This window comes from Lithobates pipiens, unplaced genomic scaffold (genome assembly GCF_037356315.1).
Source record: "Lithobates pipiens isolate NorthernLeopardFrog02 unplaced genomic scaffold, aLitPip1_a1.2 Scaffold_19, whole genome shotgun sequence".
In the NCBI taxonomy this organism is placed as follows: Eukaryota; Metazoa; Chordata; class Amphibia; order Anura; family Ranidae; genus Lithobates; species Lithobates pipiens.
Window position 1 is genome coordinate 456,609,014 of NW_027507764.1, and position 16,408 is coordinate 456,625,421.

Here is a 16,408-nt window from a genome sequence, read left to right on the forward strand (position 1 = left end):
TATAGAGTCCCTTTCCGCTCATAATTCTATCTCCCAGACTAGCATATAGCTTGGAAATTAAACCTTTCATTGGACCAAGTTTAATTATTTTTTGGAGTAAAGGAGTCTTTACCCATTCAATGGTTAAGGACCTAAATTGGGCATGAATTCCATGTCTAATCTGTAGATATTTATAGAATGCCTTACTTGAGATATTAAATGCTCGTCTCAAATCTTCAAATGGCTTCATAAGGTTGCCTTCGTATAGCTGAATTAATCAGCAGATACCCTGTCTTTCCCATTCTCCAGGTCTTTCTATACCTGTTATTTCAGCTAAGTTTTTATTATACCATAGAGGGGTATATTCAGTTACCCCATTATATCCCATTAGCGCCTTTGTTGCCTGCCATACTCTACTCATTAAATCAACCGTCGGACACCTATGGATAAATGAGTCTGCTTCCAACTCTACTAATAAATTATGGGGGGCTCCCATTAACACTATTCTATTACTGGGGCTCTCCCCCCTTAGAATTCCACCACCCACCAAGTGCTGGAGCTGAGCTGACAAGAAATATAGTTTCGGGTGTGGTATCGCCATCCCTCCCTCCCTAACAGGGAGCTGCATTGTTTGCAAACTAATCCGGGCTTGGCCCTTCTTCCAAATTAAATCCCTAAAAAGGGATTCAATCTTCTTAAACAATTTCTGGCTAATCCTGATTGGAGAGTTTTGGAGAATATACAGCATTTGCGGGAGCCAAATCATCTTAGATTGCAGCGCCCTGCCACGGAAAGAGGGAGGCGACACCAAATATCCACCTTTTGTTTCAGTTTCAACAATAATGGTACTAAATTATCGTTAATGTAGCGATTTACATCGTTAGAGATCCAAACACTCAAATATTTTAACTTGGTTACCACATCCAGGGAGGGGATTATAGGCAATGGTTGATCACCAACGAGGCCAATGGTAGTAAGGCTGACTTGTTCCAATTAATAACCAGGCCAGAGTGTTGTCCGAACTCCCCCACCATACGTATCACAGTATTAAGTGAAGAATTAATATCTCCAATGAAAAACAAGACGTTGTCTATTGCCAGAACAAACAAGAGGGGAGACAGGGGACATCCCTGTCTCATCCCTCTCTCCAGCTGGAATGTCTCAGAATATTCTCTCCCAATCCTAATTTTTGCTCTAGGCTCATTATAGAGCAATTTTACCCATTTAATAAAAAAGGGACCAAAGCCAAATCGCTCCAGCACCAACCATAGATAGTCTCATTGTAAACTGTCAAAGGCTTTAGCAGCATCCAAGGCGAGAATGGCCTTGGAGCTTACATTATCAGTTGGAATTTGCATGTTTAAAAAAACTCTTCTAATGTTGATGCTAGTTGATCTGTTGGAGATGAAGCCTGACTGGTCAGGATGTATTAACTTGTGTATGCATTTATTTAAATGGTTCACCAGGACTTTGGCCAGGATTTTCACATCAGAGCATAGCAATGAAATTGGGCGATATGAGGATACTTCCTGTTGATCTTTCCCCCCTTTAAGTATTATGATCAATGGAAAAAAAAAAAAAAATTGGATAAAACTACAGATCGGAGATGAAGCAGGTAATATCAAATTCGATATTAACTGCTTCATCTCCAATCGGTAGTTTTATCCTGTTATTTTTTATTATTTTTGTCCATTAATTATAGCTTTTAAAAAAAAAAATTATCACTTGTATTGGTATATGTTGTTAGTATCCACAGGGATTAGTAAGGACGCTGGTGGTCATTAATGTAATTGTCTAATTTAATTACCCAGTAGTAGGGATGAGCTTCGTGTTCAGCGAATTCCGAACGTTATGGGCCGTTCGCGCCAAATTTGTGTGGCGCTCATGGCCCACAATGCACTGCGATGGCGCAGTGCATTGCTGGCTCATGATTGGCCAAGCATGCACTGTGACCCCGCATGCTTGGCCAATCACAGCGCCGGCAGCGAGGAGAGCCATGATTGGCCACAGGCAGGATGCCTGTGGCCAATCATAGCTCAGGCTGTGTAGTACACGCCCCACACTATATAAGGCCGCCAGCGTGGCGGCCTTGTGTAGTGTGTTGGCGTCTGAAGCAGTTAGTGGGTGTTCTGTGTACCTTCAACACAGTATACACCGATCGTTATCGGCCGATTTTTCATTCTTGCTCTTCTGTAGTGGTTGTTGTCTGCGTGCCCTGACCGCAGTATACACCGCTATATTCACCTATATAGCTAGCGATATATCTATCTTTTATAATAGAGCTTGCAGTCGGTGTTAGGAGCTTGTGCGTGCTGTCTGCGTGCTCTGAACCCAGTACACACCGCTATATCCACCTATATAGCAAACTATCTTGCTCGTTTTAAATAGAGCTTGCAGTCAGCGGTAGGAGCTTGTGCGTGCTGTCTGCGTGCTCTGAACCCAGTATACACCGCACAACCACCAAAGTCAATTTTTCTACCACTGTTCAACAATGGCATGTAATTACAATTCTTTATATAATCGTTCACAGCAGGGCACTCCAGCGCCCACCAAGAGTCACTTTGAGGGCTTACAATGTTGTGGCAAAACCAACACCTTGTTCTGCCATTTCTGCAGAGCATATAGGGCAGGCCCCTACTTTCAAACATCCAACTTACAAACATCTCCTACTTGCAAACGGAAGGAGACAACAGCAAGTGAGATGAAAAAAGATGAACGACAAAACAAATTATACAGGGGTGATAACCCTTCCCTATGTTTTCCAAAAAGCTTAAAAATAGTTTTTGTGACTGGAGCTACACTTTAAAAATGTAACAGTTGAAAATTACAAACAGATTTAACTTAACACAACAAACCTACACAGTCCCTGTCTTGTTTGCACCGCCTGTATACTGCTGTTCTGAGTATATAGGGCCTGGGGGCCACACGCATTTCCTTTTTTTAATATGGGTACGGGGTTCCCCTTAATATGCGTACAAGACCCAAAGGGGCTGGTAATGGGCAGGGAGGGCTACCCATGCCATTTTTCTCAATGATTTTCAACCATATTGCAGGAACCAGATATAACATTAAAACCGCAAGCAGTTTTAAATGATGTTATTTCCGTTAAATGTCATTTTGTGCAGGGACTGTTCTAAACACGGGAAACACGTGGCACTTCACAGGCATACTACAGACACCCCCCAGGCACCATATTTAAAGGAATATTTCACTTTTTTTCCACTTTAATCGTCATTAAAATCAGTGCTCCCGCCAAAACGGCCATTTTTAAAAACATTTTAGGCATTGACCCATGTTCCCTGGGGCAGGAGCCAGGTCCCCAAACCCTTTTTAGGACAGCATCTTGCATATTAGCCGTTAAAATTAGCACTTTTAATTTCGAACGTTCGAGTCCCATAGACTTCAATGGGGTTCTAAAGTTCGTACGTATTTGGGGTCCGTTCGAAAGTTCTGGTGCGAACCGAACCGGGGGGTGTTCAGCTCATCCCTACCCAGTAGTAGTCTTGGTCCGGTTATAGTTGCGTCTTTTAATGCACTGTTTCTGCCAACCAATTATTCTATCACTGTATGGGAATTCAGCTCAGTTTCACTTCCTGCCGTTCAGTGTTCTGCTGTCTGGTGGTTGCTATAGTGATCGGTACACATTTGCTTCCATTGGTCAGACGGATCAGCTGACCAGGTTTATAAAGCTGGTAGCTTGTGTCATGCCATCACCGCTGATGAAGTCCCACCCCTTAGGGATGTAATGCGTACGGAAACCACGTGGCCTTGATTGTGACATCACCCGCGATCCTCCAAACTGATCTCCTTGGCTACACGCTGCTACTTGTATGTCATTTATCCTTAGCACTGGGGCACAGTGCATTTTTTGTAAGTGCTATTTATCTTCTTTTAAATAAACAAGTTGTGATCATTCAGAGAGCACTAGATACTGTTGCTTTTATTCCATGTACCGATCATTGGAGCTGATGAGGAATGCCACATGTAATTTTGGTACCGTTCACAATCCCTATGTGAGAGTCTGCTGATTAAGTACCCTTAAAGAGAACTGCAGTTTTGACCTGACTGATTCATTCAGGGGTCCACCGCATGAGGTGAGCAGCCATTTCTCTTGTTGGTGGAGGGTGTCACACAAGTCACCTTATTTGATTGATTAATCATCACTCACTGCACTGGAGATCCGCTAGTGTTCATTCTGATCAACTTGTGTTTTATGAAGAAAAAAATTTTAATTACTTTTTTCGTTATTTCATGAATTGTGTTATTAAATAAGGTTTTAGTTCATTTGTTTTTGCTCTGTACTGTCTTTTTTATTATCATGATTGCCACCTCAAGAGTTCATTGGAATGTGTTCTAATGCTGAAAATTTTAATACACTGCTGTCAAAATTTATGTCCTTTTTTTCCCACAAATAGAGCTTTCTGCGGTTTTATTTTTTGCGCTATAAACAAAAATAGAGCGACAATGTTGAAAAACCACATTATTTTTACTTTTTGCTATAATAAATATCCCCCAAAAATATATATATAAAAAAAAAATGTCCCCCTCATTTTAGGCCGATACGTATTCTTCTACATATTTTTGCTAAAAAAATCGCAATAAGCGATTATTGATTGGTTTGCACAAAATTTATAGCATTTACAAAATAGGGGATAGTTTTATGGCATTTTTATTTATATTTTTTTTTCACTAGTAATGGTGGCGTTCAGCGATTTTTATTGTGACTGCGACATTATGGCGGACACGTCGGACATTTTTGACACATTTTTGGGACCATTGTCATTTATACAGCAATCAGTGCTATACAAATGCACTGATTCCTGTGTAAATGACACTGGCAGTGAAGGGGTTAACCGGGGGTGGCAGTGTAGGAGTTAAGTGTGTCCTAGGGGCGTGTTACTAACTGTGGGGGGCTGGGCTGTGTGTTAGTGAACACTGATGTCTGCTCCAATCACATGGTTGCTAGGCAGACAGCATCTCCCCGTTCAGCCTCCCCGTGAGACGATCGCGGGTATCCCCATGGCGATCGAGTTCACGGGACCCGCGACCAAACTCACGGGGGTCCCGATCAGCGCATGCCGCCGGCAGCGCACACGCGATGGCAGGGCGGCAAATACAAATGGACATACCTGTATGCTATTTTGCCTGCCCGTGCCATTCTGCCGACGTACATTGTCGTGCGCCAGCGGGAAAAAAATTGCGGTTGAAAACCCGCTGCGCAAATACCATGTGACAAAAAAAAATTGCAACACCCACCATTTATTCTCTAGGGCCCCTGCTTTAAAAAAGTGTACATAATGTTTGCAGTTTTAAGTATTTTCTTGCAAAAAATACTGATTCTTGCATATAAACAAAATGTGTCAGTAAAAGGCCTAGTTAAAACATTCTATTAAAATAAACGTTGTTCAAAAATGAATAAAGTTTCCCATTGAGAACCCATCAGTAGAATCCATCTTTTAAAATTTGACCACACAGGCCAATCTGATCACAGTACAACTGTATTTGCATGCTGACCATTAGTTATCTGGCTATTGTTCAGGCAGAGGATTTGATTACTTCCCAAACATCTGCTGAAAGTTGACTGATTTCCTGTTTAGCTTAATCTAGCTGATAATCAGCAACACTAGACAGAAATATGCACTATACCAAAGGTAAATTAAGGTTAAATAAATAATAAATTCCCAAACACCATCACCATTTATAATCAGGAGTGCCCCGTTCTTTGGTGGTTTGCTTCCACCCCCTGGTTAAGGTAGAGAGAGCATTGCTGTCAGATGACCCAGGTTTGCCCTTAGGCCATGCATTCATCAATCTCCCATCATCTTTGTGTTAGCATTTGAATAGTTTAAGATAAGGCTTTAAAGACAGCAGGGGCTCTGACTCTCTTTGAGAAGTGATTTTTTTAAAGATCTCCTAGATTACCTTTTTGTCCTCCTACCTTATCAACAAGAGGATGCTCAGCTCCCTGCTGTTCTATTTGACCTTTAAGTACTGTAAATTTGAGGCTATTATGTCTCTTTGGGAATTTCTTTTATATTCTTCTTCACAGAAAAGAGTACTTAAGAATGCAATAAACCAGGAGTGCACAATTAAGTGAGGGTGTAATTAACCCTTTCACTGTGGCCGGTGGAACACCAGAGGTGTGGGAAATGACATTCCCCATCCATAGTTCTCTTTATGGTAATATGTTGAGCCTTTATGACACCTTGACCTCTTGGTGATCCAAAAAGAAGCAGTAAACCAAGTGCACTAGGGAAAGCACTTTGCTTTGTCGCTTTCATGCCAATTATTGCACTCATATAAAGCATTTGCTTTAATAGTATGTATGATCACTTGCTTCTTGAAAATATTTCTTCTTGCTATACTCCAAGAATAATTTATAGTGAATTTTAATGTCAGACATGTTTGATTTCATAGACAGGGTTGATAGTAAAAGTGACACTAAACTCTGGTTTAAAAATAAATTCTATTGAAGTCTGTATTCCTAACTCAGTAGAATACCTTCTATTGCTCTCCGCCTCCTCTACATCTCCAAATTCCTTTTTTTTGCTGCTGTGATGGGACTTCCTGTTAGAGGGTGGCTATGTTTATTCTCCATGGTCCCACTGCATGTAGGCACGTAGCCACCCTCTTTTGCATATTCCCAAAATGGGCTAGAACTATGGACTATGGGACTTACAGCATATGTAAGGGGGTAGACCAATGTTCTGTCACGTCGTCCATGTTTCCCTCTCTCGTTGGGTGTCAAGCAAGGGTCACATAAGAGGTTCTCCATTGGGGATGGGTTCTTTGGACTACACCAGGCATTGAACAGGGCCACTGATCCTTGCACAGGGCAATACTTCACCCAAAGTCATGCTCACCAAAAAGCCAGGTCATATTTTATAAACAGTCAAATAGTCAGTCTCTCAACAACGTTCCATGTTCTATACACTTGCTCTGATGTATATGTTGAAGTCGGAGGGGCGGGCTTAGCCACTGCTCATTTTACCAGTCATCTACCAGACATTACCTCTGTTACCTCACTTCATGTGACATGTTACAAATGTACTGGTCCCTACACCCCCTGAGTCCCCATTTTCACAGCAAGCAAGGATGTTCCCCACCCCCCATGTTATAAATCACACCCGTTCGTGTAATCCATTCGGAGTGTACTTTGCGGCTGTTGGGTTGTAGTTCTCAATGAACTACCAGAGCGATGTTGATCACTCTAGGTAGTTCACTGTGTTTTCTGTCAGAGCATAACTGCCTGTCTGTATCAGAGGTATTGGCAGACAGCTACACAGACAGTCTGCAGGACTGATTGTATTACATCCACAATCTGCTGATCATGGGTGCAATGCTATACAGGTCCCTACCAGATATTTACAACATGCTGGTAAATATATGAGTGCTACATTTTGTCAGAGTCTGGATGGACCTTTGCTCACATTTGAAAGGAAACTTGAAGCCTTGGCCATCCTTACTGTCAGTAGGAGGAATAGTGCCTCACATTAGTGGGAGGACTAGTGCCCTGGGCGGGAAAAGGCAGGCAAAGGGCCACATCCAGCCTGTGGGCTACAGTTTTGAGACTACCGGTCTAAAGTATGAATATGTTACCTGTCTGAGCATAGTGAAAACATATTGTGGAAGAAAGTCTGAGCACCTGCAAAAAATACACAGGTACATTCATGGAGCATAAATACTCCATGCAGAAGGTGCCTAGGTGGGTTTATATTGCAAGTGGGGACTAAATGGACTTGTGTACTGCTGAGTTTTTTCCAGGATTATTGTAGGCAGTCTACTTTGCCAGAGTACTGTGCCTGTTACATACAGTAGTTACATACAGCAGGTACACAGTTGGTAAGGTTGAATAATAACACCAGTTCATCCAGTTCAAACTGTGTGTGCACGTGTGTTTATGTTGATAATAATTCCAATATTCCTGTATTTTGTGTAAGAAAAAACAAATGCAGGCATCTCTGAGTTAGACTGGAAAGTGTGCATTAATAAAAACACATAGTAACTTAAATCTAGGTAAAGAAGGAAGGGTACACCTGTGGGTAAACGCTCTGTGGGACATCCAGTACACTGGTTAGTAGAAGGTACGCTGTCTCAGCCGCTCTTTGGGCTCTCCCAGCCAACAGGAAGATGGTATGGTGGTGGAGAGCTGGAAAAGAGACTTGGAAGATTCCTGGATCGCAGTGCTAGAGGGGATTAGCTCACAGGCTTGATCGCTCAAGTAAGTTACTATGTGTTTTTATTAATACACACTTTACAGTCTAACTCAGAGGTGCCTACATTTGTTTTTTTCTTGCATATTTTGGAGACTACTTCTGCTTCCTTGCTAAGGCTGGCCCTGAATCAATAGACTATTTTTAGGCTGCATAGCAGCCCACTGGCCACTTGGACTTCAGTACTATAGGATCTTTTTCAGTACCAGCGCCACATGTATATTTCTCTGTATTTTGTGTACGCTAAGATGTCTATCTAAAAGTTTTTTTCAATTGGCGACACTTCCCGCTGACACCACCAATTGTGGGAGGGAGTTCCACATCCTTACTGTTCTAACAGTAAAGAACCCCCCCTGTGCAGTTTAAGGTTAAACCGCTTCTCATCCAACTTCATATGTCCTTAATTAGTGACCACTACACATAATTAATAGCTAAGCTCATATTTACAATGTTATGAGAAATCCTATTAAAATTAGAAACACTAACATGACATCGCTGCAGGGTTACTGTTGTCACTTCCTGCTTTACCTATTTCCAATTATTGTAACCTATGCCAAATGAATTATTATAATTAACATAAAAATACCTTTAACACCAATTATTGCAATTCATTTATCCCGGTAGGAAAACAACTGAGGGAGTAATAAGAGAGGACAATTATCTTCAGGAGGATGAAATTAATTATAGATAAAGGCTGGAACACATGAGAAAAATATTAGATGAGCCGTCTTCTTCTTTTTCATACTAATAACAATAATAGAATAGCCACCTATAAGATGTCATTTGTTCTGCTTCCTATCCTTCCAAACATAGTTGATGATTTTCAGCACTTTGTTTAAGTTCTGTAACTAAATGAAATCCATAAATGCTTTCATTTTTTTGTTTTTCTATGTATATGAATCCAAACTGCTTAATTTAAATAATTTTAGCGATGTTATAGGCTTTGATTTATAGTTTTTACTTTTATTTTTACACAATGGAAGTCACATTTGCACATTACATATACACATTGAAGAACAATTGTCAAGAATTAGACACGCATCTATGCAAAACAGACCGCATCTCATTTAGAAAAGTATATGTTAAATTTTTTGGGTATTTGAAAACCGTGCTCTTGCAATGTTGGGCAACAAACAGACAGTTTTGAAGATGAGACAAATTTTTACTTAAAATGGAAGTAAAGGCATCCATAAAACAGTTTCATTTCTGGCACGTGTTGGAAATGTAACACTCCCATTGGTTGTTCTCTCAAATAAACCGTCAAACCATCTAATGGCTGGTGTCATAACTGATCAGAACTGATGTGAAGCATCATGGCAGTTGAAGAATAAACAGAGGCAAAGATGGCAGCTTCCTTGGCTGAAAACGATAGGGGGGATTACTTACACTTTAAGGCCTCATGCACATCGGACATTTTTACAGCTGCTTCTAGGGGCGTAAGGTGTTTTTTTATTTATTCCTGCCTCTAAACTCCCCTTTGCCCCATTGTGCCGATTTGCAGCTCACTAGGTGTATATGAGTTGTAATGATGGGCACATAAGGGGTAAATAGGCTGAGTCATGGATCCTATTTTAGACCTGGACGTTGCGTCTAGAGATCGTGCCCACAGTTGCAGTCGGAAGTGACGAAACACGTCAGTTGAGTGATCTCCACGACGGCTGTAAGTGACATTTGCGGGTCACGGTCAGCTGGAAACCACTAGGAAGGAACAACGTGGCTATTTGAAATATACTGGTGGCTTCCTATACAGCGGACTGGTGACTACTCTACATTTTATTATAAGCTCTATTTTTTAATATTAGCTAGTACGAATATTTTGTATGGGGGGGCTTTTGGCTACAATAAAATGTAAAAGCAGGATTATGCTATGTGGTATTTTATTTTCCCCTATGATCCTGTGATATTGGAGCCATTTACACCTTTACCCTGACAGAGTATGTGGATGACTTGTCCTTAAAGAGATAAAACAGATTACCTTAAAGCATATGAAATACTAACATCTGGTGATTTTGTAGTGTTACTCACGTGGTGACATCCTTGGTATGTGGTGCATGAGTGATAATGATTAGGATCACCATATTGAGAGCTTTACCTGTTTCAAAGTCATTTCACCATTTTCTTATATGCTGAATCATATAAATGCTTGTCACATCCGGATGGAATGACATGAGCGCTGCTACGGAATTTTAAGGACATAAGACTAATTGGACTTTTAAATGCTATTTTATTCATTTGGATAGTTTTTTTTTTATAGTAGGTGCTGATGTGATTAATGTTTTACTTTGTATAGCGCCTGGATTCAACTCTATTTTGTTAAAAAACATTTTATTGTATAATATTTCTTTGAAAGTTTGGTGCTGAGTGGTGCAGATAGGCCTTTACTGTGCACTGTTTTTTTTATTAATTTGTTTCTCCTGCATGTTAGCCTATGTGTCCTGCACACATAGGCTTTTAATAGCGTTTAGTGAAAGGAGAGTTTGAAAGCAGAGAAAAAAACCTACTGCCAGTGTGTCCAGAAGCAGCAGAGTTTTGGCAGAAAAAAACTCTTGATGCTGCTAAACATGTCAAAATGTGCCTAATTGCTAGCACTTTAGCATTTATTAATTTCAATAGTTAGAAAAAATTAAAATTCTGGCCAACTAAAGCGGAGTTCCACCCCAAAAGTGGGACAGTTCCTGTCCCACTTCCTCCTTCCCTCTTCTGGCCACCTAGAAAACTCCTCTCCCCCTAGGCAGCCTCTCTCTCTCTGCAATCTTCTGGGACACGTCACAGGACAGTTGTCCTCGGCCCCCCACCTTAGCTCCCCTCATACTGTCCCCAGCCCCTCATTATTGTCTTCAACTCCCTATTACTGTCTTAAACATAGATGTATGTAAACACCGCTCTAGATCAGTCTCTCCACCTCCACTAACTCACAGACCAGGTGCTAACCCCATCCATCACAGATTCCAATGAGCAAAAGAGAAAATTCTGGTTGGCTGCACATACATTTACGTCAGCAGAATGGCACGGCTGGGCAAATGGGCATACAGGTACGTCCCGCACATGACCCTGTCGGGAGCTCTGTGAGTAGGATCGCGGGTCATGCGGACTCGATGTCCGCGGGGATACCTGCGATCCTCTCATGGGCCTGTGATTGGGAGCTATGATCAGTGATGTGTCACACGTAGCCAGGCCCCCTAACAGTTAGAATCACTTCCTAGGACACACTTAACCCCTTCCTAGCCAGCTAGTGGTTAACCCGTTCACTGCCAGTGTCATTTGTACAGTAATCAGTTAAATTTTATACCACTGATCGTTGTAAAAATGACAATGGACCCAAAAATTTGTCAAAATTGTCTGATGTTTCCGCCATAATGTCACAGTCACGATAAAAATCGCAGATCGCCGTCATTACTAGTAAAAAAGAATTAATAATTAAAATGCCATAAAACTAACCGCTTTTTTGTAGACACTATAACTTTTGTGCAAATAAAGCAATAAACACTTATTGTGATTTTTTTTACCAAAAATATGTAGAAGAATACGTATCAACCTAAACTGAGGAAAAAAAATAGTTTTTTAATACATATTTTTTGGGGATATTATAGCAAAAAGTAAAAAAGAATGCTTTTTTTTCAAAGTTGTCGCTCTGTTTTTGTTTATAGCTCAAAAGAAAAAAAACCCCACAGAGTTGATCAATTACCACAAAAAGAAAGGTCTATTTGTAGGGAAAAAAGGACATCAATTATATTTGGGAGCCACGTCGCACGACCGCGCATTTGTCAATTAAAGCGTCGCAGTGCCGAATCGCAAAATGTGCTCTGGTCTTTGGCCAGCAAAATGGTCTGGGGCTTGCCTTTGTTCACATTGCCCCACTCTCCTGTCTGCCTTACACAGACAGGGAGGAGAGCGGGAGGCACAGCAGGTCTGGACAAAAGGAGGGAGATGCAAGCTTGTGATTGGTTGGCTAGGACAGCCCTAGCAACCAATCACCTGCCTGTTAACTTGGGAAGAAATCCCTCTGTCCTTAACTATCCTGTCTCCCGTGGGCTATGAGGATGGTGGTGGTGAAGGCTGCAAGACACAACAGGCTTCTAAATGGCAGGACCCGGTGGTCTAGACAGGGCAGTGAGTCGGTCCAGATGGCGATTCCTCGATTTATTGATGCCTGCCATAGATTATGCCATTTTCAGGTTGCAGGAAAAAAAAAATCGCTTGATTTCCCTATCAACACAGTCAGTGTTGCTGGATGAATGCATCCTGTGAAGCTATTGTGTTCTCCCAGCAGGTGGGGGGGGGGGGGGGGGTTTGCGGAGGCGTCCATGGCGGGAGAACACAATCATTATAGCTAGCATCTATAGCCACTGGCAGTAAATCGCATTTTAGAAATCCGACCTACTGGTTGTACACAAGTTGAACAATCAGCCTGCCTGTAGATGGACCAAATCTCTGCTGGCCTTGTTGAACCGGCTGAGATTCGAACCATCTATGGCCAGCTTTACTGTCTACTGAAACTATTGTCCTTGTGACAGTAAGACTTCTGGATGGGGCATATGTGTGGTTATGGTGTGAAGGGATCAGGTGACACAAGTTTTCATTAAAACATCCTTTACTGTGTAATCAGCAGTGGGAAAATTGTTAAACTTAATTTTCTTTTAGAATCAACTTTAGCAACCAGCTAAACCACTTATCCGCATCAGACTTATAGCAGTTTCAATGATACAGGAGGCATACAAAGCTTACACTCAGTAGTTTGTTGGGGGCTTCCTTCCTTAAGTTGATTTTCCTGTAAATTGACCTGCTGAGAGGGATGTCCCACTGTCCCACCGGAAGTTCTTTCTTCCCATCAAAAAGTACAAACAAGAGGCATCTGGGGTGTTCCTAAGCAATCCCTTCTCCACAAGAACCACTTATCTTATTTCTCCCTCACAAGTGGGTCTCTGTCCCTACTTACTTTCCCCATATTGCAGGGCTCTTCAAAATAACACAGCAGTTGCTTTATATCCCCTCTTTTGCAAAGATGGACTCCTATATGTCAAGAGAACTCAGGCTCCCCCAAGATGGCATCCACAGTCCATTTCAGATGACACATTGATGCTATTTGAGACTTCCCCTCTTAAAGAGGACGTAAACTCTCCCACTCTGATGCTTCTTTTCATTTAGTCCATTATAATAAGTAATTATCAAACTATAGCAACTGTAATCCAGCCCAAATCGCATATTACTTACTGTTTAAAGCAACTTTAAAAAACTTGTTTCCAGGGGTTAGGCAGCACAATCTTAAGTATTGTTTCTGAGTCCACAGTAGAGTGTATTTCCGCTCTTACATTGAGCAAGTCCTGTACTGTTAACCAAGCCTCCTTCTCAATCCAATGTTTCTATGGCAACCCTGCTTCCCTGCTCATAGCTGACTTGTTTTATTTCATAGTATTTACATAGTATTGTCTAATGTTTGCCTTTGTCAGTCTTACCAGCTTCAACTGATAAGACTGCAGTAATGGCCAGGTTTACACTGCATGTGGTCACATGGTCACATGGGGTGTAGGAGGAAGCTCTGAGTGATTCTGCAGCCTCCTGGGATTTCAGTGGTGTGCCGTAGGAAGTTCTGATAACAGATGGATAAGCACATAGAGAGTGTGCCGTAAATCAGGGGAGATCTGGGCATGCTCAGTGATGTCATTCTAAAGAACATAAGGATTACAACAATAATAAGCAAGTAAGAAGATATCTACAAGCAGTATTCATTGGGTTTTTTTATGCTGATTTACATGGGACAAAGTTGTGGGGGAGAGTTTACAACCACTTTAACATAATTCCAACTAAGGAACTAGGGATACATGGGGACATCTAGTGGTAGAAAGTGAGAACTACACCAGAAATCTCACTTGAGGGAAACAATGTGAGACTTAAAATAATTGTAAACTTTTGTTTTTTGCTGTAAAAAACAAACATGTTATACTTACCTGCTCTGTTGCAGTGGATTTGCACAGGGTAGCCCAGATCCTCCTCTTCACGGGTCCATCTTCTGTGATCCTGGCCCCTCCCTCCTGTTCAGTGCCCCCACAGCAAGCAGCTTGCCATGGGGGCAACTGAGCTGAGTCACAGCTCCCTGTGTCCATTCAGACAAGAATCCCTGACCCGGCCCGGCCCCCTCTCTCCCCTGATTGGCTAGCTGAATTGGTTGACAGCAGCGGGAGCCAATGGCGCTGCTGCTGTGTCCCAGCCAATCAGGAAGGAGAATCTGGGAGGGCTGAGACACTCGTGGACATCGCTTAACAGAGAGGGACCTCAGGTAAGTGTTAGGTGGGCTGAGGGGGCTGGGGACCTGCTACACACAGAAGACTTTTTACCTTAATGCCATAGAATGCAATATAAGAGATAAAAAAAAAACCTTCTGCCTTTACAACCCCTTTAACTGCTTCCCGACCGCCGGCCGTCAATTGATGGCCAGGCGGCGCATCTATTGGGGTGGGAGGCTGTCATATGATGGTGGTAAACAGCCATTGGCCAGCTGTTTACCCACGTGATCGGCTGTGATCCTTTCACAGCCGATCACTAAAATGTAAACAAACCGCGGTAACGAGATGTTAACGGGTTCTCCTCCTCACACACCAATCGTGTGTGAGGAGGAGATTGCGGTAACATCTCGTTACCGCTTACAGTACACACCAATCACACTGATTGCCCCCCCAATAAAGAGGACCTGTCACAGTCCATCAGAGTACCCGAGTACCTGTCACAGTCCATCAGATTACCCGAGTACCTGTCACAGTCCATCAGAGTACCCGAGTACCTGTCACAGTCCATCAGAGTACCCGAGTACCTGTCACAGTCCATCAGAGTACCTGTCACAGTCCATCAGAGTACTCGAGTACCTGTCACGGCACATCAGAGTACCCGAGTACCTGTCACGGCACATCCGAGTACCCGAGTACCTGTCACGGTCCATCAGAGTACCCGAGTACCTGTCATGGTCCATCCAAGTACCCGAGTACCTATCACAGCCCATCAAAGTACCCAAGTACCTGTCACAGCCCATCTGAGTACCTGAGTACCTGTCCCAGTCCATCTGAGTACCTGAGTACCTGAGTACCTGTCCCAGTCCATCTGAGTACCCGAGTACCTGTCCCAGTCCATCTGAGTACCCGAGTACCTGTCCCAGTCCATCTGAGTACCCGAGTACCTGTTACAGTTCATCTGAGCACCTGTCACAGTTCATCTGAGTACCCGAGTACCTGTCCCAGTCATCTGAGTACCCAAGTACCTGTTACAGTTCATCTGAGTACCTGTCACAGTTCATCTGAGTACCCGAGTACCTGTCACAGTCCATATGAGTACCTGAGTACCTATCACCGCCCTTCAGAGTACCCAAATACCAGTCACCAGGCCATCAGAGAACCTGTCACCAGGCCATCAGAGTACCCGAGTACCTGTCACCAGGTCATCAAACTACCCAAGTACCTGTCACCAGGCCATCAGAGTACTCAAGTACCTGTCAACAGGCCATCAGAGTACTCAAGTACCTGTTACCAGGCCATCAGAGTACCAGAGTACCTATCTGCAGCCCATCAGAGTACCTATTTGCAGCCCATATGTTGGGGTGTTTTCTTTCCAAAATGGGGTCATTTTGGGGATAATTTCACTGTCTTGGTGCTCCAGGACCTTCAAAAGTGTGATAGGTAGGAATGAAATGAGACGTGTCAATTATGCTCCTAGAACGCCTGAACGTACTACTTCAATGTTCGGCCTCTCTATGTGAACAGGCTGTGTAAAAGTCCTACACATGTGGTATCGCCATACTCGGGAGGAGTAGCAGAATGTGTTTTGGGGTGTAATTTTTGCTATATACATGCTATGTGTTAGAAATATCTTATAAATTGACAACTTTGTGTAAAAAAAAAAATATGCGTTTTAATATTTTTCCACATATTCCAAAAATTTCTGGGAAAAAATGAACCATTGAAAAGACTCATTATGTCTCACAGATTATATGTTGGGGTGTTTGCTTTCCAAAATTGGGTCATTCTATGGGAAATTCCATTGTCCTGGTACTCCAGGGCCTTCAAAAGTGTAATAGGTGGTTGAAAAATGAGATGCGTCATTTTTGCCCGTAGAACGTCTGAAGGTACCACTTCAATGTTGATGTTCTGTATGTGGCCAGGCTGTGTAAAAGTCTCACACATGTGGTATCGCCGTACTCGGGAAGAGTAGCAGAATGTATTTTGGGGTGTAAT